The following is a 19,253-nucleotide window of genomic DNA, read 5'->3' on the forward strand; positions in this document are numbered from 1 at the left end:
TTCGCTTCCCTAATGAAAATATACATGGCATTCCTCGCAGCAAATGAAAATGTTTCATTTCTTGCTACTTTTTTCCCGCAGTGGCAAAGAAATCTATCGTTTTTTCCTCTGAAAGTTCAACACAATGCAACCTTCCAAAATAGAATTCTGACATCAAGAATTCCGTCTATAGTACATTTGAGTGCACCTGTCATTTTCTCAGTCTCTGTGTATGCATGGAGCAAGATATAGGCTCATGGATTTAAGAATGAGAGGATATCATGAGACAGCAATCTCCACCTACGGCCATACTACCTTGACAGCGCCCGATCCCGTCAGATCTCGGAAGCTAAGCAGGGTGAGGCTTGATTAGTACTGGGTTGGGAGACTGCCTGGGAATACCAGGTGCTGTAGGGGTTTTTATTTTTCGCTTCCCTAATGAAAATATACATGGCATTCCTCGCAGCAAATGAAAATGTTTCATTTCTTGCTACTTTTTTCCCGCAGTGGCAAAGAAATCTATCGTTTTTTCCTCTGAAAGTTCAACACAATGCAACCTTCCAAAATAGAATTCTGACATCAAGAATTCCGTCTATAGTACATTTGAGTGCACCTGTCATTTTCTCAGTCTCTGTGTATGCATGGAGCAAGATATAGGCTCATGGATTTAAGAATGAGAGGATATCATGAGACAGCAATCTCCACCTACGGCCATACTACCTTGACAGCGCCCGATCCCGTCAGATCTCGGAAGCTAAGCAGGGTGAGGCTTGATTAGTACTGGGTTGGGAGACTGCCTGGGAATACCAGGTGCTGTGGGTGTTTTTATTTTTTGCTTCCCTAATGAAAATATACATGGCATTCCTTGCAGCAAATGAAAATGTTTCATTTTTTACTACTTTTTTCCCGCAGTGGCAAAGAAATATATCGTTTTTTCCTCAGAAAGTTCAACACAATGCAACCTTCCAAAATAGAATTCTGACATCAAGAATTCCGTCTATAGTACATTTGAGTGCACCTGTCATTTTCTCAGTCTCTGTGTATGCATGGAGCAAGATATAGGCTCATGGATTTAAGAATGAGAGGATATCATGAGACAGCAATCTCCACCTACGGCCATACTACCTTGACAGCGCCCGATCCCGTCAGATCTCGGAAGCTAAGCAGGGTGAGGCTTGATTAGTACTGGGTTGGGAGACTGCCTGGGAATACCAGGTGCTGTAGGGGTTTTTATTTTTCGCTTCCCTAATGAAAATATACATGGCATTCCTCGCAGCAAATGAAAATGTTTCATTTCTTGCTACTTTTTTCCCGCAGTGGCAAAGAAATCTATCGTTTTTTCCTCTGAAAGTTCAACACAATGCAACCTTCCAAAATAGAATTCTGACATCAAGAATTCCGTCTATAGTACATTTGAGTGCACCTGTCATTTTCTCAGTCTCTGTGTATGCATGGAGCAAGATATAGGCTCATGGATTTAAGAATGAGAGGATATCATGAGACAGCAATCTCCACCTACGGCCATACTACCTTGAAAGCGCCCGATCCCGTCAGATCTCGGAAGCTAAGCAGGGTGAGGCTTAATTAGTACTGGGTTGGGAGACTGCCTGGGAATACCAGGTGCTGTGGGTGCTGTGGGTGTTTTTATTTTTTGCTTCCCTAATGAAAATATACATGGCATTCCTTGCAGCAAATGAAAATGTTTCATTTTTTACTACTTTTTTCCCGCAGTGGCAAAGAAATATATCGTTTTTTCCTCAGAAAGTTCAACACAATGCAACCTTCCAAAATAGAATTCTGACATCAAGAATTCCGTCTATAGTACATTTGAGTGCACCTGTCATTTTCTCAGTCTCTGTGTATGCATGTAGCAAGATATAGGCTCATGGATTTAAGAATGAGAGGATATCATGAGACAGCAATCTCCACCTACGGCCATACTACCTTGAAAGCGCCCGATCCCGTCAGATCTCGGAAGCTAAGCAGGGTGAGGCTTGATTAGTACTGGGTTGGGAGACTGCCTGGGAATACCAGGTGCTGTAGGGGTTTTTATTTTTCGCTTCCCTAATGAAAATATACATGGCATTCCTTGCAGCAAATGAAAATGTTTCATTTTTTACTACTTTTTTCCCGCAGTGGCAAAGAAATATATCGTTTTTTCCTCAGAAAGTTCAACACAATGCAACCTTCCAAAATAGAATTCTGACATCAAGAATTCCGTCTATAGTACATTTGAGTGCACCTGTCATTTTCTCAGTCTCTGTGTATGCATGGAGCAAGATATAGGCTCATGGATTTAAGAATGAGAGGATATCATGAGACAGCAATCTCCACCTACGGCCATACTACCTTGACAGCGCCCGATCCCGTCAGATCTCGGAAGCTAAGCAGGGTGAGGCTTGATTAGTACTGGGTTGGGAGACTGCCTGGGAATACCAGGTGCTGTAGGGGTTTTTATTTTTCGCTTCCCTAATGAAAATATACATGGCATTCCTCGCAGCAAATGAAAATGTTTCATTTCTTGCTACTTTTTTCCCGCAGTGGCAAAGAAATCTATCGTTTTTTCCTCTGAAAGTTCAACACAATGCAACCTTCCAAAATAGAATTCTGACATCAAGAATTCCGTCTATAGTACATTTGAGTGCACCTGTCATTTTCTCAGTCTCTGTGTATGCATGGAGCAAGATATAGGCTCATGGATTTAAGAATGAGAGGATATCATGAGACAGCAATCTCCACCTACGGCCATACTACCTTGAAAGCGCCCGATCCCGTCAGATCTCGGAAGCTAAGCAGGGTGAGGCTTAATTAGTACTGGGTTGGGAGACTGCCTGGGAATACCAGGTGCTGTGGGTGCTGTGGGTGTTTTTATTTTTTGCTTCCCTAATGAAAATATACATGGCATTCCTTGCAGCAAATGAAAATGTTTCATTTTTTACTACTTTTTTCCCGCAGTGGCAAAGAAATATATCGTTTTTTCCTCAGAAAGTTCAACACAATGCAACCTTCCAAAATAGAATTCTGACATCAAGAATTCCGTCTATAGTACATTTGAGTGCACCTGTCATTTTCTCAGTCTCTGTGTATGCATGTAGCAAGATATAGGCTCATGGATTTAAGAATGAGAGGATATCATGAGACAGCAATCTCCACCTACGGCCATACTACCTTGAAAGCGCCCGATCCCGTCAGATCTCGGAAGCTAAGCAGGGTGAGGCTTGATTAGTACTGGGTTGGGAGACTGCCTGGGAATACCAGGTGCTGTAGGGGTTTTTATTTTTCGCTTCCCTAATGAAAATATACATGGCATTCCTCGCAGCAAATGAAAATGTTTCATTTCTTGCTACTTTTTTCCCGGAGTGGCAAAGAAATATATTGTTTTTTCCTCTGAAAGTTCAACACAATGCAACCTTCCAAAATAGAATTCTGACATCAAGAATTCCGTCTATAGTATATTTGAGTGCACCTGTCATTTTCTCAGTCTCTGATTTAATTTCTCCATTTAAGGTAATTCTTCAAGAATGTATTTTTTTAACGGTCACAATAATACACTTATGCCTCCCATGTCATTTAGAAATATATCATACAGGCCTCAGAACACTCAGCATGTTATATGGTGAGCTTGTGGCTCACAGAGTTGGGGTGTGCAGTGTTCAAGCTGATACTTGGAAGAGATAGTGAGTTCAAATCCAAACAGGAGGAGGTTGAATATAGGCACCTCTGAAATTTTTTACTACTTTTTTCCCGCAGTGGCAAAGAAATCTATCGTTTTTTCCTCTGAAAGTTCAACACAATGCAACCTTCCAAAATAGAATTCTGACATCAAGAATTCCGTCTATAGTACATTTGAGTGCACCTGTCATTTTCTCAGTCTCTGTGTATGCATGGAGCAAGATATAGGCTCATGGATTTAAGAATGAGAGGATATCATGAGACAGCAATCTCCACCTACGGCCATACTACCTTGACAGCGCCCGATCCCGTCAGATCTCGGAAGCTAAGCAGGGTGAGGCTTGATTAGTACTGGGTTGGGAGACTGCCTGGGAATACCAGGTGCTGTAGGGGTTTTTATTTTTCGCTTCCCTAATGAAAATATACATGGCATTCCTCGCAGCAAATGAAAATGTTTCATTTCTTGCTACTTTTTTCCCGCAGTGGCAAAGAAATATATCGTTTTTTCCTCTGAAAGTTCAACACAATGCAACCTTCCAAAATAGAATTCTGACATCAAGAATTCCGTCTATAGTACATTTGAGTGCACCTGTCATTTTCTCAGTCTCTGTGTATGCATGGAGCAAGATATAGGCTCATGGATTTAAGAATGAGAGGATATCATGAGACAGCAATCTCCACCTACGGCCATACTACCTTGACAGCGCCCGATCCCGTCAGATCTCGGAAGCTAAGCAGGGTGAGGCTTGATTAGTACTGGGTTGGGAGACTGCCTGGGAATACCAGGTGCTGTAGGGGTTTTTATTTTTCGCTTCCCTAATGAAAATATACATGGCATTCCTCGCAGCAAATGAAAATGTTTCATTTCTTGCTACTTTTTTCCCGCAGTGGCAAAGAAATCTATCGTTTTTTCCTCTGAAAGTTCAACACAATGCAACCTTCCAAAATAGAATTCTGACATCAAGAATTCCGTCTATAGTACATTTGAGTGCACCTGTCATTTTCTCAGTCTCTGTGTATGCATGGAGCAAGATATAGGCTCATGGATTTAAGAATGAGAGGATATCATGAGACAGCAATCTCCACCTACGGCCATACTACCTTGACAGCGCCCGATCCTGTCAGATCTCGGAAGCTAAGCAGGGTGAGGCTTGATTAGTACTGGGTTGGGAGACTGCCTGGGAATACAAGGTGCTGTAGGGGTTTTTATTTTTCGCTTCCCTAATGAAAATATACATGGCATTCCTCGCAGCAAATGAAAATGTTTCATTTCTTGCTACTTTTTTCCCGCAGTGGCAAAGAAATCTATCGTTTTTTCCTCTGAAAGTTCAACACAATGCAACCTTCCAAAATAGAATTCTGACATCAAGAATTCCGTCTATAGTACATTTGAGTGCACCTGTCATTTTCTCAGTCTCTGTGTATGCATGGAGCAAGATATAGGCTCATGGATTTAAGAATGAGAGGATATCATGAGACAGCAATCTCCACCTACGGCCATACTACCTTGACAGCGCCCGATCCCGTCAGATCTCGGAAGCTAAGCAGGGTGAGGCTTGATTAGTACTGGGTTGGGAGACTGCCTGGGAATACCAGGTGCTGTAGGGGTTTTTATTTTTCGCTTCCCTAATGAAAATATACATGGCATTCCTCGCAGCAAATGAAAATGTTTCATTTCTTGCTACTTTTTTCCCGCAGTGGCAAAGAAATCTATCGTTTTTTCCTCTGAAAGTTCAACACAATGCAACCTTCCAAAATAGAATTCTGACATCAAGAATTCCGTCTATAGTACATTTGAGTGCACCTGTCATTTTCTCAGTCTCTGTGTATGCATGGAGCAAGATATAGGCTCATGGATTTAAGAATGAGAGGATATCATGAGACAGCAATCTCCACCTACGGCCATACTACCTTGACAGCGCCCGATCCCGTCAGATCTCGGAAGCTAAGCAGGGTGAGGCTTGATTAGTACTGGGTTGGGAGACTGCCTGGGAATACCAGGTGCTGTAGGGGTTTTTATTTTTCGCTTCCCTAATGAAAATATACATGGCATTCCTCGCAGCAAATGAAAATGTTTCATTTCTTGCTACTTTTTTCCCGCAGTGGCAAAGAAATCTATCGTTTTTTCCTCTGAAAGTTCAACACAATGCAACCTTCCAAAATAGAATTCTGACATCAAGAATTCCGTCTATAGTACATTTGAGTGCACCTGTCATTTTCTCAGTCTCTGTGTATGCATGGAGCAAGATATAGGCTCATGGATTTAAGAATGAGAGGATATCATGAGACAGCAATCTCCACCTACGGCCATACTACCTTGACAGCGCCCGATCCCGTCAGATCTCGGAAGCTAAGCAGGGTGAGGCTTGATTAGTACTGGGTTGGGAGACTGCCTGGGAATACCAGGTGCTGTAGGGGTTTTTATTTTTCGCTTCCCTAATGAAAATATACATGGCATTCCTCGCAGCAAATGAAAATGTTTCATTTCTTGCTACTTTTTTCCCGCAGTGGCAAAGAAATCTATCGTTTTTTCCTCTGAAAGTTCAACACAATGCAACCTTCCAAAATAGAATTCTGACATCAAGAATTCCGTCTATAGTACATTTGAGTGCACCTGTCATTTTCTCAGTCTCTGTGTATGCATGGAGCAAGATATAGGCTCATGGATTTAAGAATGAGAGGATATCATGAGACAGCAATCTCCACCTACGGCCATACTACCTTGACAGCGCCCGATCCCGTCAGATCTCGGAAGCTAAGCAGGGTGAGGCTTGATTAGTACTGGGTTGGGAGACTGCCTGGGAATACCAGGTGCTGTAGGGGTTTTTATTTTTCGCTTCCCTAATGAAAATATACATGGCATTCCTCGCAGCAAATGAAAATGTTTCATTTCTTGCTACTTTTTTCCCGCAGTGGCAAAGAAATCTATCGTTTTTTCCTCTGAAAGTTCAACACAATGCAACCTTCCAAAATAGAATTCTGACATCAAGAATTCCGTCTATAGTACATTTGAGTGCACCTGTCATTTTCTCAGTCTCTGTGTATGCATGGAGCAAGATATAGGCTCATGGATTTAAGAATGAGAGGATATCATGAGACAGCAATCTCCACCTACGGCCATACTACCTTGACAGCGCCCGATCCCGTCAGATCTCGGAAGCTAAGCAGGGTGAGGCTTGATTAGTACTGGGTTGGGAGACTGCCTGGGAATACCAGGTGCTGTAGGGGTTTTTATTTTTCGCTTCCCTAATGAAAATATACATGGCATTCCTCGCAGCAAATGAAAATGTTTCATTTCTTGCTACTTTTTTCCCGCAGTGGCAAAGAAATATATCGTTTTTTCCTCTGAAAGTTCAACACAATGCAACCTTCCAAAATAGAATTCTGACATCAAGAATTCCGTCTATAGTACATTTGAGTGCACCTGTCATTTTCTCAGTCTCTGTGTATGCATGGAGCAAGATATAGGCTCATGGATTTAAGAATGAGAGGATATCATGAGACAGCAATCTCCACCTACGGCCATACTACCTTGACAGCGCCCGATCCCGTCAGATCTCGGAAGCTAAGCAGGGTGAGGCTTGATTAGTACTGGGTTGGGAGACTGCCTGGGAATACCAGGTGCTGTAGGGGTTTTTATTTTTCGCTTCCCTAATGAAAATATACATGGCATTCCTCGCAGCAAATGAAAATGTTTCATTTCTTGCTACTTTTTTCCCGCAGTGGCAAAGAAATCTATCGTTTTTTCCTCTGAAAGTTCAACACAATGCAACCTTCCAAAATAGAATTCTGACATCAAGAATTCCGTCTATAGTACATTTGAGTGCACCTGTCATTTTCTCAGTCTCTGTGTATGCATGGAGCAAGATATAGGCTCATGGATTTAAGAATGAGAGGATATCATGAGACAGCAATCTCCACCTACGGCCATACTACCTTGACAGCGCCCGATCCTGTCAGATCTCGGAAGCTAAGCAGGGTGAGGCTTGATTAGTACTGGGTTGGGAGACTGCCTGGGAATACAAGGTGCTGTAGGGGTTTTTATTTTTCGCTTCCCTAATGAAAATATACATGGCATTCCTCGCAGCAAATGAAAATGTTTCATTTCTTGCTACTTTTTTCCCGCAGTGGCAAAGAAATCTATCGTTTTTTCCTCTGAAAGTTCAACACAATGCAACCTTCCAAAATAGAATTCTGACATCAAGAATTCCGTCTATAGTACATTTGAGTGCACCTGTCATTTTCTCAGTCTCTGTGTATGCATGGAGCAAGATATAGGCTCATGGATTTAAGAATGAGAGGATATCATGAGACAGCAATCTCCACCTACGGCCATACTACCTTGACAGCGCCCGATCCCGTCAGATCTCGGAAGCTAAGCAGGGTGAGGCTTGATTAGTACTGGGTTGGGAGACTGCCTGGGAATACCAGGTGCTGTAGGGGTTTTTATTTTTCGCTTCCCTAATGAAAATATACATGGCATTCCTCGCAGCAAATGAAAATGTTTCATTTCTTGCTACTTTTTTCCCGCAGTGGCAAAGAAATCTATCGTTTTTTCCTCTGAAAGTTCAACACAATGCAACCTTCCAAAATAGAATTCTGACATCAAGAATTCCGTCTATAGTACATTTGAGTGCACCTGTCATTTTCTCAGTCTCTGTGTATGCATGGAGCAAGATATAGGCTCATGGATTTAAGAATGAGAGGATATCATGAGACAGCAATCTCCACCTACGGCCATACTACCTTGACAGCGCCCGATCCCGTCAGATCTCGGAAGCTAAGCAGGGTGAGGCTTGATTAGTACTGGGTTGGGAGACTGCCTGGGAATACCAGGTGCTGTAGGGGTTTTTATTTTTCGCTTCCCTAATGAAAATATACATGGCATTCCTCGCAGCAAATGAAAATGTTTCATTTCTTGCTACTTTTTTCCCGCAGTGGCAAAGAAATCTATCGTTTTTTCCTCTGAAAGTTCAACACAATGCAACCTTCCAAAATAGAATTCTGACATCAAGAATTCCGTCTATAGTACATTTGAGTGCACCTGTCATTTTCTCAGTCTCTGTGTATGCATGGAGCAAGATATAGGCTCATGGATTTAAGAATGAGAGGATATCATGAGACAGCAATCTCCACCTACGGCCATACTACCTTGACAGCGCCCGATCCCGTCAGATCTCGGAAGCTAAGCAGGGTGAGGCTTGATTAGTACTGGGTTGGGAGACTGCCTGGGAATACCAGGTGCTGTAGGGGTTTTTATTTTTCGCTTCCCTAATGAAAATATACATGGCATTCCTCGCAGCAAATGAAAATGTTTCATTTCTTGCTACTTTTTTCCCGCAGTGGCAAAGAAATCTATCGTTTTTTCCTCTGAAAGTTCAACACAATGCAACCTTCCAAAATAGAATTCTGACATCAAGAATTCCGTCTATAGTACATTTGAGTGCACCTGTCATTTTCTCAGTCTCTGTGTATGCATGGAGCAAGATATAGGCTCATGGATTTAAGAATGAGAGGATATCATGAGACAGCAATCTCCACCTACGGCCATACTACCTTGACAGCGCCCGATCCCGTCAGATCTCGGAAGCTAAGCAGGGTGAGGCTTGATTAGTACTGGGTTGGGAGACTGCCTGGGAATACCAGGTGCTGTAGGGGTTTTTATTTTTCGCTTCCCTAATGAAAATATACATGGCATTCCTCGCAGCAAATGAAAATGTTTCATTTCTTGCTACTTTTTTCCCGCAGTGGCAAAGAAATCTATCGTTTTTTCCTCTGAAAGTTCAACACAATGCAACCTTCCAAAATAGAATTCTGACATCAAGAATTCCGTCTATAGTACATTTGAGTGCACCTGTCATTTTCTCAGTCTCTGTGTATGCATGGAGCAAGATATAGGCTCATGGATTTAAGAATGAGAGGATATCATGAGACAGCAATCTCCACCTACGGCCATACTACCTTGACAGCGCCCGATCCCGTCAGATCTCGGAAGCTAAGCAGGGTGAGGCTTGATTAGTACTGGGTTGGGAGACTGCCTGGGAATACCAGGTGCTGTAGGGGTTTTTATTTTTCGCTTCCCTAATGAAAATATACATGGCATTCCTCGCAGCAAATGAAAATGTTTCATTTCTTGCTACTTTTTTCCCGCAGTGGCAAAGAAATCTATCGTTTTTTCCTCTGAAAGTTCAACACAATGCAACCTTCCAAAATAGAATTCTGACATCAAGAATTCCGTCTATAGTACATTTGAGTGCACCTGTCATTTTCTCAGTCTCTGTGTATGCATGGAGCAAGATATAGGCTCATGGATTTAAGAATGAGAGGATATCATGAGACAGCAATCTCCACCTACGGCCATACTACCTTGACAGCGCCCGATCCCGTCAGATCTCGGAAGCTAAGCAGGGTGAGGCTTGATTAGTACTGGGTTGGGAGACTGCCTGGGAATACCAGGTGCTGTGGGTGTTTTTATTTTTTGCTTCCCTAATGAAAATATACATGGCATTCCTTGCAGCAAATGAAAATGTTTCATTTTTTACTACTTTTTTCCCGCAGTGGCAAAGAAATCTATCGTTTTTTCCTCTGAAAGTTCAACACAATGCAACCTTCCAAAATAGAATTCTGACATCAAGAATTCCGTCTATAGTACATTTGAGTGCACCTGTCATTTTCTCAGTCTCTGTGTATGCATGGAGCAAGATATAGGCTCATGGATTTAAGAATGAGAGGATATCATGAGACAGCAATCTCCACCTACGGCCATACTACCTTGACAGCGCCCGATCCCGTCAGATCTCGGAAGCTAAGCAGGGTGAGGCTTGATTAGTACTGGGTTGGGAGACTGCCTGGGAATACCAGGTGCTGTAGGGGTTTTTATTTTTCGCTTCCCTAATGAAAATATACATGGCATTCCTCGCAGCAAATGAAAATGTTTCATTTCTTGCTACTTTTTTCCCGCAGTGGCAAAGAAATCTATCGTTTTTTCCTCTGAAAGTTCAACACAATGCAACCTTCCAAAATAGAATTCTGACATCAAGAATTCCGTCTATAGTACATTTGAGTGCACCTGTCATTTTCTCAGTCTCTGTGTATGCATGGAGCAAGATATAGGCTCATGGATTTAAGAATGAGAGGATATCATGAGACAGCAATCTCCACCTACGGCTATACTACCTTGAAAGCGCCCGATCCCGTCAGATCTCGGAAGCTAAGCAGGGTGAGGCTTGATTAGTACTGGGTTGGGAGACTGCCTGGGAATACCAGGTGCTGTGGGTGCTGTGGGTGTTTTTATTTTTTGCTTCCCTAATGAAAATATACATGGCATTCCTTGCAGCAAATGAAAATGTTTCATTTTTTACTACTTTTTTCCCGCAGTGGCAAAGAAATATATCGTTTTTTCCTCAGAAAGTTCAACACAATGCAACCTTCCAAAATAGAATTCTGACATCAAGAATTCCGTCTATAGTACATTTGAGTGCACCTGTCATTTTCTCAGTCTCTGTGTATGCATGTAGCAAGATATAGGCTCATGGATTTAAGAATGAGAGGATATCATGAGACAGCAATCTCCACCTACGGCCATACTACCTTGAAAGCGCCCGATCCCGTCAGATCTCGGAAGCTAAGCAGGGTGAGGCTTGATTAGTACTGGGTTGGGAGACTGCCTGGGAATACCAGGTGCTGTAGGGGTTTTTATTTTTCGCTTCCCTAATGAAAATATACATGGCATTCCTCGCAGCAAATGAAAATGTTTCATTTCTTGCTACTTTTTTCCCGGAGTGGCAAAGAAATATATTGTTTTTTCCTCTGAAAGTTCAACACAATGCAACCTTCCAAAATAGAATTCTGACATCAAGAATTCCGTCTATAGTATATTTGAGTGCACCTGTCATTTTCTCAGTCTCTGATTTAATTTCTCCATTTAAGGTAATTCTTCAAGAATGTATTTTTTTAACGGTCACAATAATACACTTATGCCTCCCATGTCATTTAGAAATATATCATACAGGCCTCAGAACACTCAGCATGTTATATGGTGAGCTTGTGGCTCACAGAGTTGGGGTGTGCAGTGTTCAAGCTGATACTTGGAAGAGATAGTGAGTTCAAATCCAAACAGGAGGAGGTTGAATATAGGCACCTCTGAAATTTTTTACTACTTTTTTCCCGCAGTGGCAAAGAAATCTATCGTTTTTTCCTCTGAAAGTTCAACACAATGCAACCTTCCAAAATAGAATTCTGACATCAAGAATTCCGTCTATAGTACATTTGAGTGCACCTGTCATTTTCTCAGTCTCTGTGTATGCATGGAGCAAGATATAGGCTCATGGATTTAAGAATGAGAGGATATCATGAGACAGCAATCTCCACCTACGGCCATACTACCTTGACAGCGCCCGATCCCGTCAGATCTCGGAAGCTAAGCAGGGTGAGGCTTGATTAGTACTGGGTTGGGAGACTGCCTGGGAATACCAGGTGCTGTAGGGGTTTTTATTTTTCGCTTCCCTAATGAAAATATACATGGCATTCCTCGCAGCAAATGAAAATGTTTCATTTCTTGCTACTTTTTTCCCGCAGTGGCAAAGAAATATATCGTTTTTTCCTCTGAAAGTTCAACACAATGCAACCTTCCAAAATAGAATTCTGACATCAAGAATTCCGTCTATAGTACATTTGAGTGCACCTGTCATTTTCTCAGTCTCTGTGTATGCATGGAGCAAGATATAGGCTCATGGATTTAAGAATGAGAGGATATCATGAGACAGCAATCTCCACCTACGGCCATACTACCTTGACAGCGCCCGATCCCGTCAGATCTCGGAAGCTAAGCAGGGTGAGGCTTGATTAGTACTGGGTTGGGAGACTGCCTGGGAATACCAGGTGCTGTAGGGGTTTTTATTTTTCGCTTCCCTAATGAAAATATACATGGCATTCCTCGCAGCAAATGAAAATGTTTCATTTCTTGCTACTTTTTTCCCGCAGTGGCAAAGAAATCTATCGTTTTTTCCTCTGAAAGTTCAACACAATGCAACCTTCCAAAATAGAATTCTGACATCAAGAATTCCGTCTATAGTACATTTGAGTGCACCTGTCATTTTCTCAGTCTCTGTGTATGCATGGAGCAAGATATAGGCTCATGGATTTAAGAATGAGAGGATATCATGAGACAGCAATCTCCACCTACGGCCATACTACCTTGACAGCGCCCGATCCCGTCAGATCTCGGAAGCTAAGCAGGGTGAGGCTTGATTAGTACTGGGTTGGGAGACTGCCTGGGAATACCAGGTGCTGTAGGGGTTTTTATTTTTCGCTTCCCTAATGAAAATATACATGGCATTCCTCGCAGCAAATGAAAATGTTTCATTTCTTGCTACTTTTTTCCCGCAGTGGCAAAGAAATCTATCGTTTTTTCCTCTGAAAGTTCAACACAATGCAACCTTCCAAAATAGAATTCTGACATCAAGAATTCCGTCTATAGTACATTTGAGTGCACCTGTCATTTTCTCAGTCTCTGTGTATGCATGGAGCAAGATATAGGCTCATGGATTTAAGAATGAGAGGATATCATGAGACAGCAATCTCCACCTACGGCCATACTACCTTGACAGCGCCCGATCCCGTCAGATCTCGGAAGCTAAGCAGGGTGAGGCTTGATTAGTACTGGGTTGGGAGACTGCCTGGGAATACCAGGTGCTGTGGGTGTTTTTATTTTTTGCTTCCCTAATGAAAATATACATGGCATTCCTTGCAGCAAATGAAAATGTTTCATTTTTTACTACTTTTTTCCCGCAGTGGCAAAGAAATATATCGTTTTTTCCTCAGAAAGTTCAACACAATGCAACCTTCCAAAATAGAATTCTGACATCAAGAATTCCGTCTATAGTACATTTGAGTGCACCTGTCATTTTCTCAGTCTCTGTGTATGCATGGAGCAAGATATAGGCTCATGGATTTAAGAATGAGAGGATATCATGAGACAGCAATCTCCACCTACGGCCATACTACCTTGACAGCGCCCGATCCCGTCAGATCTCGGAAGCTAAGCAGGGTGAGGCTTGATTAGTACTGGGTTGGGAGACTGCCTGGGAATACCAGGTGCTGTAGGGGTTTTTATTTTTCGCTTCCCTAATGAAAATATACATGGCATTCCTCGCAGCAAATGAAAATGTTTCATTTCTTGCTACTTTTTTCCCGCAGTGGCAAAGAAATCTATCGTTTTTTCCTCTGAAAGTTCAACACAATGCAACCTTCCAAAATAGAATTCTGACATCAAGAATTCCGTCTATAGTACATTTGAGTGCACCTGTCATTTTCTCAGTCTCTGTGTATGCATGGAGCAAGATATAGGCTCATGGATTTAAGAATGAGAGGATATCATGAGACAGCAATCTCCACCTACGGCCATACTACCTTGACAGCGCCCGATCCCGTCAGATCTCGGAAGCTAAGCAGGGTGAGGCTTGATTAGTACTGGGTTGGGAGACTGCCTGGGAATACCAGGTGCTGTAGGGGTTTTTATTTTTCGCTTCCCTAATGAAAATATACATGGCATTCCTCGCAGCAAATGAAAATGTTTCATTTCTTGCTACTTTTTTCCCGCAGTGGCAAAGAAATCTATCGTTTTTTCCTCTGAAAGTTCAACACAATGCAACCTTCCAAAATAGAATTCTGACATCAAGAATTCCGTCTATAGTACATTTGAGTGCACCTGTCATTTTCTCAGTCTCTATGTATGCATGGAGCAAGATATAGGCTCATGGATTTAAGAATGAGAGGATATCATGAGACAGCAATCTCCACCTACGGCCATACTACCTTGACAGCGCCCGATCCCGTCAGATCTCGGAAGCTAAGCAGGGTGAGGCTTGATTAGTACTGGGTTGGGAGACTGCCTGGGAATACCAGGTGCTGTAGGGGTTTTTATTTTTCGCTTCCCTAATGAAAATATACATGGCATTCCTCGCAGCAAATGAAAATGTTTCATTTCTTGCTACTTTTTTCCCGCAGTGGCAAAGAAATCTATCGTTTTTTCCTCTGAAAGTTCAACACAATGCAACCTTCCAAAATAGAATTCTGACATCAAGAATTCCGTCTATAGTACATTTGAGTGCACCTGTCATTTTCTCAGTCTCTGTGTATGCATGGAGCAAGATATAGGCTCATGGATTTAAGAATGAGAGGATATCATGAGACAGCAATCTCCACCTACGGCCATACTACCTTGACAGCGCCCGATCCCGTCAGATCTCGGAAGCTAAGCAGGGTGAGGCTTGATTAGTACTGGGTTGGGAGACTGCCTGGGAATACCAGGTGCTGTAGGGGTTTTTATTTTTCGCTTCCCTAATGAAAATATACATGGCATTCCTCGCAGCAAATGAAAATGTTTCATTTCTTGCTACTTTTTTCCCGCAGTGGCAAAGAAATCTATCGTTTTTTCCTCTGAAAGTTCAACACAATGCAACCTTCCAAAATAGAATTCTGACATCAAGAATTCCGTCTATAGTACATTTGAGTGCACCTGTCATTTTCTCAGTCTCTGTGTATGCATGGAGCAAGATATAGGCTCATGGATTTAAGAATGAGAGGATATCATGAGACAGCAATCTCCACCTACGGCCATACTACCTTGACAGCGCCCGATCCCGTCAGATCTCGGAAGCTAAGCAGGGTGAGGCTTGATTAGTACTGGGTTGGGAGACTGCCTGGGAATACCAGGTGCTGTAGGGGTTTTTATTTTTCGCTTCCCTAATGAAAATATACATGGCATTCCTCGCAGCAAATGAAAATGTTTCATTTCTTGCTACTTTTTTCCCGCAGTGGCAAAGAAATCTATCGTTTTTTCCTCTGAAAGTTCAACACAATGCAACCTTCCAAAATAGAATTCTGACATCAAGAATTCCGTCTATAGTACATTTGAGTGCACCTGTCATTTTCTCAGTCTCTGTGTATGCATGGAGCAAGATATAGGCTCATGGATTTAAGAATGAGAGGATATCATGAGACAGCAATCTCCACCTACGGCCATACTACCTTGACAGCGCCCGATCCCGTCAGATCTCGGAAGCTAAGCAGGGTGAGGCTTGATTAGTACTGGGTTGGGAGACTGCCTGGGAATACCAGGTGCTGTAGGGGTTTTTATTTTTCGCTTCCCTAATGAAAATATACATGGCATTCCTCGCAGCAAATGAAAATGTTTCATTTCTTGCTACTTTTTTCCCGCAGTGGCAAAGAAATATATCGTTTTTTCCTCTGAAAGTTCAACACAATGCAACCTTCCAAAATAGAATTCTGACATCAAGAATTCCGTCTATAGTACATTTGAGTGCACCTGTCATTTTCTCAGTCTCTGTGTATGCATGGAGCAAGATATAGGCTCATGGATTTAAGAATGAGAGGATATCATGAGACAGCAATCTCCACCTACGGCCATACTACCTTGACAGCGCCCGATCCCGTCAGATCTCGGAAGCTAAGCAGGGTGAGGCTTGATTAGTACTGGGTTGGGAGACTGCCTGGGAATACCAGGTGCTGTAGGGGTTTTTATTTTTCGCTTCCCTAATGAAAATATACATGGCATTCCTCGCAGCAAATGAAAATGTTTCATTTCTTGCTACTTTTTTCCCGCAGTGGCAAAGAAATCTATCGTTTTTTCCTCTGAAAGTTCAACACAATGCAACCTTCCAAAATAGAATTCTGACATCAAGAATTCCGTCTATAGTACATTTGAGTGCACCTGTCATTTTCTCAGTCTCTGTGTATGCATGGAGCAAGATATAGGCTCATGGATTTAAGAATGAGAGGATATCATGAGACAGCAATCTCCACCTACGGCCATACTACCTTGACAGCGCCCGATCCCGTCAGATCTCGGAAGCTAAGCAGGGTGAGGCTTGATTAGTACTGGGTTGGGAGACTGCCTGGGAATACCAGGTGCTGTAGGGGTTTTTATTTTTCGCTTCCCTAATGAAAATATACATGGCATTCCTCGCAGCAAATGAAAATGTTTCATTTCTTGCTACTTTTTTCCCGCAGTGGCAAAGAAATCTATCGTTTTTTCCTCTGAAAGTTCAACACAATGCAACCTTCCAAAATAGAATTCTGACATCAAGAATTCCGTCTATAGTACATTTGAGTGCACCTGTCATTTTCTCAGTCTCTGTGTATGCATGGAGCAAGATATAGGCTCATGGATTTAAGAATGAGAGGATATCATGAGACAGCAATCTCCACCTACGGCCATACTACCTTGACAGCGCCCGATCCCGTCAGATCTCGGAAGCTAAGCAGGGTGAGGCTTGATTAGTACTGGGTTGGGAGACTGCCTGGGAATACCAGGTGCTGTAGGGGTTTTTATTTTTCGCTTCCCTAATGAAAATATACATGGCATTCCTCGCAGCAAATGAAAATGTTTCATTTCTTGCTACTTTTTTCCCGCAGTGGCAAAGAAATCTATCGTTTTTTCCTCTGAAAGTTCAACACAATGCAACCTTCCAAAATAGAATTCTGACATCAAGAATTCCGTCTATAGTACATTTGAGTGCACCTGTCATTTTCTCAGTCTCTGTGTATGCATGGAGCAAGATATAGGCTCATGGATTTAAGAATGAGAGGATATCATGAGACAGCAATCTCCACCTACGGCCATACTACCTTGACAGCGCCCGATCCCGTCAGATCTCGGAAGCTAAGCAGGGTGAGGCTTGATTAGTACTGGGTTGGGAGACTGCCTGGGAATACCAGGTGCTGTGGGTGTTTTTATTTTTTGCTTCCCTAATGAAAATATACATGGCATTCCTTGCAGCAAATGAAAATGTTTCATTTTTTACTACTTTTTTCCCGCAGTGGCAAAGAAATATATCGTTTTTTCCTCAGAAAGTTCAACACAATGCAACCTTCCAAAATAGAATTCTGACATCAAGAATTCCGTCTATAGTACATTTGAGTGCACCTGTCATTTTCTCAGTCTCTGTGTATGCATGGAGCAAGATATAGGCTCATGGATTTAAGAATGAGAGGATATCATGAGACAGCAATCTCCACCTACGGCCATACTACCTTGACAGCGCCCGATCCCGTCAGATCTCGGAAGCTAAGCAGGGTGAGGCTTGATTAGTACTGGGTTGGGAGACTGCCTGGGAATACCAGGTGCTGTAGGGGTTTTTATTTTTCGCTTCCCTAATGAAAATATACATGGCATTCCTCGCAGCAAATGAAAATGTTTCATTTCTTGCTACTTTTTTCCCGCAGTGGCAAAGAAATCTATCGTTTTTTCCTCTGAAAGTTCAACACAATGCAACCTTCCAAAATAGAATTCTGACATCAAGAATTCCGTCTATAGTACATTTGAGTGCACCTGTCATTTTCTCAGTCTCTGTGTATGCATGGAGCAAGATATAGGCTCATGGATTTAAGAATGAGAGGATATCATGAGACAGCAATCTCCACCTACGGCCATACTACCTTGACAGCGCCCGATCCCGTCAGATCTCGGAAGCTAAGCAGGGTGAGGCTTGATTAGTACTGGGTTGGGAGACTGCCTGGGAATACCAGGTGCTGTAGGGGTTTTTATTTTTCGCTTCCCTAATGAAAATATACATGGCATTCCTCGCAGCAAATGAAAATGTTTCATTTCTTGCTACTTTTTTCCCGCAGTGGCAAAGAAATCTATCGTTTTTTCCTCTGAAAGTTCAACACAATGCAACCTTCCAAAATAGAATTCTGACATCAAGAATTCCGTCTATAGTACATTTGAGTGCACCTGTCATTTTCTCAGTCTCTATGTATGCATGGAGCAAGATATAGGCTCATGGATTTAAGAATGAGAGGATATCATGAGACAGCAATCTCCACCTACGGCCATACTACCTTGACAGCGCCCGATCCCGTCAGATCTCGGAAGCTAAGCAGGGTGAGGCTTGATTAGTACTGGGTTGGGAGACTGCCTGGGAATACCAGGTGCTGTAGGGGTTTTTATTTTTCGCTTCCCTAATGAAAATATACATGGCATTCCTCGCAGCAAATGAAAATGTTTCATTTCTTGCTACTTTTTTCCCGCAGTGGCAAAGAAATCTATCGTTTTTTCCTCTGAAAGTTCAACACAATGCAACCTTCCAAAATAGAATTCTGACATCAAGAATTCCGTCTATAGTACATTTGAGTGCACCTGTCATTTTCTCAGTCTCTGTGTATGCATGGAGCAAGATATAGGCTCATGGATTTAAGAATGAGAGGATATCATGAGACAGCAATCTCCACCTACGGCCATACTACCTTGACAGCGCCCGATCCCGTCAGATCTCGGAAGCTAAGCAGGGTGAGGCTTGATTAGTACTGGGTTGGGAGACTGCCTGGGAATACCAGGTGCTGTAGGGGTTTTTATTTTTCGCTTCCCTAATGAAAATATACATGGCATTCCTCGCAGCAAATGAAAATGTTTCATTTCTTGCTACTTTTTTCCCGCAGTGGCAAAGAAATCTATCGTTTTTTCCTCTGAAAGTTCAACACAATGCAACCTTCCAAAATAGAATTCTGACATCAAGAATTCCGTCTATAGTACATTTGAGTGCACCTGTCATTTTCTCAGTCTCTGTGTATGCATGGAG

General features: G+C 42.4%; 43 non-coding genes and 2 pseudogenes across 43 annotated transcripts; all 45 read left to right on the forward strand.

The window, feature by feature from the left end:
- The first annotated feature begins 277 nt into the window (after positions 1 to 277).
- On the forward strand, positions 278 to 396 carry LOC142482138 (5S ribosomal RNA). The gene has a single exon (XR_012796385.1). It is a non-coding gene; the product is annotated as a 5S ribosomal RNA (ribosomal RNA).
- Positions 397 to 682: 286 nt separating this feature from the next.
- On the forward strand, positions 683 to 801 carry LOC142482909 (5S ribosomal RNA). The gene has a single exon (XR_012797108.1). It is a non-coding gene; the product is annotated as a 5S ribosomal RNA (ribosomal RNA).
- Positions 802 to 1,087: 286 nt separating this feature from the next.
- Positions 1,088 to 1,206, forward strand: LOC142482139 (5S ribosomal RNA). Its single transcript, XR_012796386.1, has one exon. It is a non-coding gene; the product is annotated as a 5S ribosomal RNA (ribosomal RNA).
- Positions 1,207 to 1,492: 286 nt separating this feature from the next.
- On the forward strand, positions 1,493 to 1,611 carry LOC142482351 (5S ribosomal RNA). Its single transcript, XR_012796590.1, has one exon. It is a non-coding gene; the product is annotated as a 5S ribosomal RNA (ribosomal RNA).
- Positions 1,612 to 1,906: 295 nt separating this feature from the next.
- On the forward strand, positions 1,907 to 2,025 carry LOC142482759 (5S ribosomal RNA). The gene has a single exon (XR_012796963.1). It is a non-coding gene; the product is annotated as a 5S ribosomal RNA (ribosomal RNA).
- Positions 2,026 to 2,311: 286 nt separating this feature from the next.
- On the forward strand, positions 2,312 to 2,430 carry LOC142482140 (5S ribosomal RNA). The gene has a single exon (XR_012796387.1). It is a non-coding gene; the product is annotated as a 5S ribosomal RNA (ribosomal RNA).
- A 286-nt stretch (positions 2,431 to 2,716) lies between these two features.
- Positions 2,717 to 2,835, forward strand: LOC142482352 (5S ribosomal RNA). The gene has a single exon (XR_012796591.1). It is a non-coding gene; the product is annotated as a 5S ribosomal RNA (ribosomal RNA).
- A 295-nt stretch (positions 2,836 to 3,130) lies between these two features.
- Positions 3,131 to 3,249, forward strand: LOC142482760 (5S ribosomal RNA). Its single transcript, XR_012796964.1, has one exon. It is a non-coding gene; the product is annotated as a 5S ribosomal RNA (ribosomal RNA).
- Positions 3,250 to 3,925: 676 nt separating this feature from the next.
- LOC142482142 (5S ribosomal RNA) lies at positions 3,926 to 4,044 on the forward strand. The gene has a single exon (XR_012796389.1). It is a non-coding gene; the product is annotated as a 5S ribosomal RNA (ribosomal RNA).
- Positions 4,045 to 4,330: 286 nt separating this feature from the next.
- Positions 4,331 to 4,449, forward strand: LOC142482143 (5S ribosomal RNA). Its single transcript, XR_012796390.1, has one exon. It is a non-coding gene; the product is annotated as a 5S ribosomal RNA (ribosomal RNA).
- Positions 4,450 to 4,735: 286 nt separating this feature from the next.
- Positions 4,736 to 4,854, forward strand: LOC142482503 (5S ribosomal RNA; annotated as a pseudogene).
- Positions 4,855 to 5,140: 286 nt separating this feature from the next.
- Positions 5,141 to 5,259, forward strand: LOC142482144 (5S ribosomal RNA). Its single transcript, XR_012796391.1, has one exon. It is a non-coding gene; the product is annotated as a 5S ribosomal RNA (ribosomal RNA).
- Positions 5,260 to 5,545: 286 nt separating this feature from the next.
- LOC142482145 (5S ribosomal RNA) lies at positions 5,546 to 5,664 on the forward strand. Its single transcript, XR_012796392.1, has one exon. It is a non-coding gene; the product is annotated as a 5S ribosomal RNA (ribosomal RNA).
- A 286-nt stretch (positions 5,665 to 5,950) lies between these two features.
- On the forward strand, positions 5,951 to 6,069 carry LOC142482146 (5S ribosomal RNA). Its single transcript, XR_012796393.1, has one exon. It is a non-coding gene; the product is annotated as a 5S ribosomal RNA (ribosomal RNA).
- Positions 6,070 to 6,355: 286 nt separating this feature from the next.
- LOC142482147 (5S ribosomal RNA) lies at positions 6,356 to 6,474 on the forward strand. The gene has a single exon (XR_012796394.1). It is a non-coding gene; the product is annotated as a 5S ribosomal RNA (ribosomal RNA).
- Positions 6,475 to 6,760: 286 nt separating this feature from the next.
- LOC142482148 (5S ribosomal RNA) lies at positions 6,761 to 6,879 on the forward strand. The gene has a single exon (XR_012796395.1). It is a non-coding gene; the product is annotated as a 5S ribosomal RNA (ribosomal RNA).
- A 286-nt stretch (positions 6,880 to 7,165) lies between these two features.
- Positions 7,166 to 7,284, forward strand: LOC142482149 (5S ribosomal RNA). Its single transcript, XR_012796396.1, has one exon. It is a non-coding gene; the product is annotated as a 5S ribosomal RNA (ribosomal RNA).
- Positions 7,285 to 7,570: 286 nt separating this feature from the next.
- On the forward strand, positions 7,571 to 7,689 carry LOC142482504 (5S ribosomal RNA; annotated as a pseudogene).
- Positions 7,690 to 7,975: 286 nt separating this feature from the next.
- LOC142482150 (5S ribosomal RNA) lies at positions 7,976 to 8,094 on the forward strand. The gene has a single exon (XR_012796397.1). It is a non-coding gene; the product is annotated as a 5S ribosomal RNA (ribosomal RNA).
- Positions 8,095 to 8,380: 286 nt separating this feature from the next.
- Positions 8,381 to 8,499, forward strand: LOC142482151 (5S ribosomal RNA). Its single transcript, XR_012796398.1, has one exon. It is a non-coding gene; the product is annotated as a 5S ribosomal RNA (ribosomal RNA).
- A 286-nt stretch (positions 8,500 to 8,785) lies between these two features.
- Positions 8,786 to 8,904, forward strand: LOC142482153 (5S ribosomal RNA). Its single transcript, XR_012796400.1, has one exon. It is a non-coding gene; the product is annotated as a 5S ribosomal RNA (ribosomal RNA).
- A 286-nt stretch (positions 8,905 to 9,190) lies between these two features.
- On the forward strand, positions 9,191 to 9,309 carry LOC142482154 (5S ribosomal RNA). Its single transcript, XR_012796401.1, has one exon. It is a non-coding gene; the product is annotated as a 5S ribosomal RNA (ribosomal RNA).
- Positions 9,310 to 9,595: 286 nt separating this feature from the next.
- Positions 9,596 to 9,714, forward strand: LOC142482155 (5S ribosomal RNA). The gene has a single exon (XR_012796402.1). It is a non-coding gene; the product is annotated as a 5S ribosomal RNA (ribosomal RNA).
- Positions 9,715 to 10,000: 286 nt separating this feature from the next.
- On the forward strand, positions 10,001 to 10,119 carry LOC142482910 (5S ribosomal RNA). The gene has a single exon (XR_012797109.1). It is a non-coding gene; the product is annotated as a 5S ribosomal RNA (ribosomal RNA).
- A 286-nt stretch (positions 10,120 to 10,405) lies between these two features.
- Positions 10,406 to 10,524, forward strand: LOC142482156 (5S ribosomal RNA). Its single transcript, XR_012796403.1, has one exon. It is a non-coding gene; the product is annotated as a 5S ribosomal RNA (ribosomal RNA).
- A 286-nt stretch (positions 10,525 to 10,810) lies between these two features.
- LOC142482848 (5S ribosomal RNA) lies at positions 10,811 to 10,929 on the forward strand. The gene has a single exon (XR_012797048.1). It is a non-coding gene; the product is annotated as a 5S ribosomal RNA (ribosomal RNA).
- Positions 10,930 to 11,224: 295 nt separating this feature from the next.
- On the forward strand, positions 11,225 to 11,343 carry LOC142482762 (5S ribosomal RNA). The gene has a single exon (XR_012796966.1). It is a non-coding gene; the product is annotated as a 5S ribosomal RNA (ribosomal RNA).
- A 676-nt stretch (positions 11,344 to 12,019) lies between these two features.
- LOC142482157 (5S ribosomal RNA) lies at positions 12,020 to 12,138 on the forward strand. The gene has a single exon (XR_012796404.1). It is a non-coding gene; the product is annotated as a 5S ribosomal RNA (ribosomal RNA).
- A 286-nt stretch (positions 12,139 to 12,424) lies between these two features.
- LOC142482158 (5S ribosomal RNA) lies at positions 12,425 to 12,543 on the forward strand. Its single transcript, XR_012796405.1, has one exon. It is a non-coding gene; the product is annotated as a 5S ribosomal RNA (ribosomal RNA).
- A 286-nt stretch (positions 12,544 to 12,829) lies between these two features.
- LOC142482159 (5S ribosomal RNA) lies at positions 12,830 to 12,948 on the forward strand. The gene has a single exon (XR_012796406.1). It is a non-coding gene; the product is annotated as a 5S ribosomal RNA (ribosomal RNA).
- A 286-nt stretch (positions 12,949 to 13,234) lies between these two features.
- On the forward strand, positions 13,235 to 13,353 carry LOC142482912 (5S ribosomal RNA). The gene has a single exon (XR_012797111.1). It is a non-coding gene; the product is annotated as a 5S ribosomal RNA (ribosomal RNA).
- A 286-nt stretch (positions 13,354 to 13,639) lies between these two features.
- On the forward strand, positions 13,640 to 13,758 carry LOC142482160 (5S ribosomal RNA). The gene has a single exon (XR_012796407.1). It is a non-coding gene; the product is annotated as a 5S ribosomal RNA (ribosomal RNA).
- A 286-nt stretch (positions 13,759 to 14,044) lies between these two features.
- On the forward strand, positions 14,045 to 14,163 carry LOC142482162 (5S ribosomal RNA). Its single transcript, XR_012796408.1, has one exon. It is a non-coding gene; the product is annotated as a 5S ribosomal RNA (ribosomal RNA).
- A 286-nt stretch (positions 14,164 to 14,449) lies between these two features.
- LOC142482163 (5S ribosomal RNA) lies at positions 14,450 to 14,568 on the forward strand. Its single transcript, XR_012796409.1, has one exon. It is a non-coding gene; the product is annotated as a 5S ribosomal RNA (ribosomal RNA).
- A 286-nt stretch (positions 14,569 to 14,854) lies between these two features.
- Positions 14,855 to 14,973, forward strand: LOC142482165 (5S ribosomal RNA). The gene has a single exon (XR_012796411.1). It is a non-coding gene; the product is annotated as a 5S ribosomal RNA (ribosomal RNA).
- A 286-nt stretch (positions 14,974 to 15,259) lies between these two features.
- LOC142482166 (5S ribosomal RNA) lies at positions 15,260 to 15,378 on the forward strand. The gene has a single exon (XR_012796413.1). It is a non-coding gene; the product is annotated as a 5S ribosomal RNA (ribosomal RNA).
- A 286-nt stretch (positions 15,379 to 15,664) lies between these two features.
- LOC142482167 (5S ribosomal RNA) lies at positions 15,665 to 15,783 on the forward strand. Its single transcript, XR_012796414.1, has one exon. It is a non-coding gene; the product is annotated as a 5S ribosomal RNA (ribosomal RNA).
- A 286-nt stretch (positions 15,784 to 16,069) lies between these two features.
- On the forward strand, positions 16,070 to 16,188 carry LOC142482168 (5S ribosomal RNA). Its single transcript, XR_012796415.1, has one exon. It is a non-coding gene; the product is annotated as a 5S ribosomal RNA (ribosomal RNA).
- Positions 16,189 to 16,474: 286 nt separating this feature from the next.
- On the forward strand, positions 16,475 to 16,593 carry LOC142482169 (5S ribosomal RNA). Its single transcript, XR_012796416.1, has one exon. It is a non-coding gene; the product is annotated as a 5S ribosomal RNA (ribosomal RNA).
- Positions 16,594 to 16,879: 286 nt separating this feature from the next.
- LOC142482171 (5S ribosomal RNA) lies at positions 16,880 to 16,998 on the forward strand. The gene has a single exon (XR_012796418.1). It is a non-coding gene; the product is annotated as a 5S ribosomal RNA (ribosomal RNA).
- A 286-nt stretch (positions 16,999 to 17,284) lies between these two features.
- On the forward strand, positions 17,285 to 17,403 carry LOC142482913 (5S ribosomal RNA). The gene has a single exon (XR_012797112.1). It is a non-coding gene; the product is annotated as a 5S ribosomal RNA (ribosomal RNA).
- A 286-nt stretch (positions 17,404 to 17,689) lies between these two features.
- On the forward strand, positions 17,690 to 17,808 carry LOC142482173 (5S ribosomal RNA). The gene has a single exon (XR_012796419.1). It is a non-coding gene; the product is annotated as a 5S ribosomal RNA (ribosomal RNA).
- A 286-nt stretch (positions 17,809 to 18,094) lies between these two features.
- LOC142482174 (5S ribosomal RNA) lies at positions 18,095 to 18,213 on the forward strand. The gene has a single exon (XR_012796420.1). It is a non-coding gene; the product is annotated as a 5S ribosomal RNA (ribosomal RNA).
- A 286-nt stretch (positions 18,214 to 18,499) lies between these two features.
- Positions 18,500 to 18,618, forward strand: LOC142482175 (5S ribosomal RNA). Its single transcript, XR_012796421.1, has one exon. It is a non-coding gene; the product is annotated as a 5S ribosomal RNA (ribosomal RNA).
- Positions 18,619 to 18,904: 286 nt separating this feature from the next.
- On the forward strand, positions 18,905 to 19,023 carry LOC142482176 (5S ribosomal RNA). The gene has a single exon (XR_012796422.1). It is a non-coding gene; the product is annotated as a 5S ribosomal RNA (ribosomal RNA).
- Positions 19,024 to 19,253: the final 230 nt, after the last annotated feature.

Source organism: Ascaphus truei, unplaced genomic scaffold (genome assembly GCF_040206685.1).
Source record: "Ascaphus truei isolate aAscTru1 unplaced genomic scaffold, aAscTru1.hap1 HAP1_SCAFFOLD_282, whole genome shotgun sequence".
NCBI lineage: Eukaryota > Metazoa > Chordata > Amphibia > Anura > Ascaphidae > Ascaphus > Ascaphus truei.